The 2,880-nt window shown below is 36.9% G+C and overlaps 1 protein-coding gene across 1 annotated transcript in view; it reads left to right on the top strand.

The window, feature by feature from the left end:
- Window positions 1-427: 427 nt before the first annotated feature.
- Window positions 428-2,880, top strand: part of PLAC8 (placenta specific 8) — a 50,575-nt gene continuing 48,122 nt past the window's right edge. The window contains exon 1 of the mRNA XM_006778218.2: window positions 428-528. The gene's annotated coding sequence lies outside the window, so the exon portion shown is untranslated. The remainder of the gene's footprint in view (window positions 529-2,880) is intronic.

The raw sequence follows: 2,880 nt of genomic DNA, 5'->3' as shown, positions 1-2,880 counted from the left end.
AATGGTAATGTATTAATATTGGTTTATGAGATGTAACAAATACACCATACCACTGTAGGATGTTAGTAATTGGTGAAACTGATGCCAGGTACATGACAGCTCTGTACTATCTTAAGTTTTCTGTAAATGTAAAATTACTTTAAAAAATAAAGCCTAGTAAATGAATTATAGAAATCCTAAATAAATATACAGGCTTTGGACCCTCATAAAATGTGTTTTTGCCCAATCCTGAATAAATTTTGCTGTCTTTGGGAGAGATGTTATCAGCCAAAGGTCACATAAAATAAATGCAATTAGACAAAATGCAGCGTCAACATTCTTAAATACAGAAGCATTGGCCCCATTTAGGCAATAAAAACCATTTTGGCAAGATTCCTTTCCTGCAGGCCCACCTCTTGACTTTCCCCACCCCTAACTCCACCCTTGGTAATTATAACCCCAGGCCGAAGCAACAGAGCAGCTAGTTCAGTGCTCCTCAGCCTTCCAGTGGTTGACCTGGCTGCTGTTCTTGCAGTTAACCTTTGTGTGGTAAGTATTTTTGCAATACAGGTTGCTTTTCCATTTTGCAAATCTTTTGTCTTTTCTCCTATCCTCTTTGAAAAGAAAAAAAATTAATAAAAAAATATAGAACAAATAAAATCTTACCATGTAATTAGCATAAGCTAAGGGAGAATTGAATAGTAGGAGTAAACTCTAGGGTAATCTTAAAAACCCATATGTCTGCACCATACAGGTGTCTTTTAAATTCAATTTGGAAGGAGTGATTCTTAAGTCTGTGAATATCGTGACTTTTTCTTTAAAATGTGCCACTAGAAGACCCTTTCTTTAAGAAGAAAAAATAATGTTTTTAATCATTGAAGAAGAAATCATTGTAACACCATTAAGACTGGAGTGTTTAAACAGAATTATCTAAATTCCTTCTAGGAAGTTTCTCTCTCTCTCTTTTTTTTTCACTTTTGTTGTTGTTGTTTTTTATTTATCGTTATTGTTGAAAGTATTACAGATGTCCCCTTTCCTCCCCACCCCACTATTGCCTGTGTCCATGTGTTATGTCTATATGCATGTAAGTTCTTTGGTTGATCTCTTCTCTTCCCTCAGTCCCTTCCCTCTGAGAATCCTCAGTCTGTTCATGCTTCCATGTCTCTGGATCTGTTTTGTTTGTCAGATTATTTTGTTCATTAGATTCCATATATAAGTGAGATCATGTGATACTTGTCTTTCTCTGACTGGCTTCTCTCTTATTTTGTAATGGGTTTTAAGATTTGCTGTTGGAATTGGTTTTGCTGAGGGAGGGGCACAATTTCAGTTTCAGTCATTTTAAGGTTTATTACTGTTTTATTGTCAGAAGTTAATTCTAAATGTCTTTGTTTTTATATAACAAAACCAATGTTTTGAAATCATCTTGATCTGGCCACGTATTATCTTTCCTGGTGTGTAGCCTGTTATCATCGGCAGTATTCCCAAGGCAGATCTCAGCGCTTTCACTGTTGAGGGAATAATTAGCTTCTCTCACTTGCACGGTTTAAAGAAAGGAGGGGAAGAAGCTTTGTTTTTCTCCTTTTAACTTCCAGGTCCCTACAGCAAATACATTTGATAAAGACGGTACATAAAAGGGAGATGGGGTGAGAGGTGGTATCTCTGATGTCTTGGATGTCTAGTCTAGTGACTCCAAAATTGTGTTATGGTACTTATAGTTGCTTTATTCATACACTTGTTAATTCTTTGGGTTTGTTTGTGTGTGTTTTTTAACACCTATTGAGCAGGCACTGTGTTAGGATAGATGAATGACCAGCACCCTTCGGAGCTCAGAAGCAAGGGACCTGAAAACAGCTGACCGTTCATTATAACCAGCACCAGGCTGGAACCTTTAGAGGCCTTACTAATACATGCATGTGGGTGCTACTGGTCCACATCTCTCCATAAATAAATAAGGCCAATACCACTGTGCTTATCTCTCCCAAGGATTACATTTATTTGGAGAGGGAAACTAAATATCTGTCCAAATTTTTCTCTCCTTCATTTTACTTTCTTGTGCCAGCTTTAACAGTGCCCTAAGGCTGTGCTCAGTTTACCTCCTGAGAGGTGACCAGCCCTAAGAGCATGTGAATGTGTTAACGAAATGCAGAGGAAACCAGGGTTGGCCTTCAGTTTCATTGAAAAATTAGCACTTAAACGGTGCATTGAAACTCACTTGGGCTTTACTTGGGGGAGTGAAAATGGAGACAAATGTGTATGAATTTACTGGCTGCCCCTCTTACTGCATAGACCCTGTTCTGGAAAAATACATCTGGAAGCTTTGGGGGAAAAGAAATATTTTATAAGCAAGTGTTTGAAAAGGCTGCTGCCTTTTTCCTGAATTAAATTGGCCATCTTTTAAGTGTTTTCTGGCCATTCTTAGAAAAAAAAGTATTTTCATTGATGTTTTGAGATTCATCTATAGTATACCAACTAGAGCACTCACCAATGGTTTTGTTATCTTCTTATGAAATATTAGATGGTATTTGTTAAGTTAAAGATTACAGACACTACTCAAATGCAATATTCTGGAAGATTCAATCATTGATTTTATGGTTACAGACCAGCACTATCTTACCCTCTTTACTCAATCATGAGTACAATTTGGGGGACGTGAGTAGAGGAGATTCCCCCCCCCACACACACACACAATAAAACAAACTTTAAAATCATTTAACAAACTTGACTGCTTATTAAAAATAATAATAATAAAAATCAAGCCCCTTTGAGAAGATTTGTACCAAATAGAGGCAGCCATTAGCTGTATTGAATCACCAGGTAAGTGTTCTTCATCCCGCATAATTCAAAGTCCAGGCACTTCCCATTCAAATTTGAGTTACAGAAAGATTTAAAATATGGTTCTTT

The sequence above is a fragment of the Myotis davidii genome, unplaced genomic scaffold (genome assembly GCF_000327345.1).
Source record: "Myotis davidii unplaced genomic scaffold, ASM32734v1 scaffold449, whole genome shotgun sequence".
Taxonomy (NCBI): Eukaryota; Metazoa; Chordata; class Mammalia; order Chiroptera; family Vespertilionidae; genus Myotis; species Myotis davidii.
The sequence above is the reverse complement of the archived record's forward strand: the minus strand, read 5'-3'. Positions and strand labels throughout refer to the sequence as shown.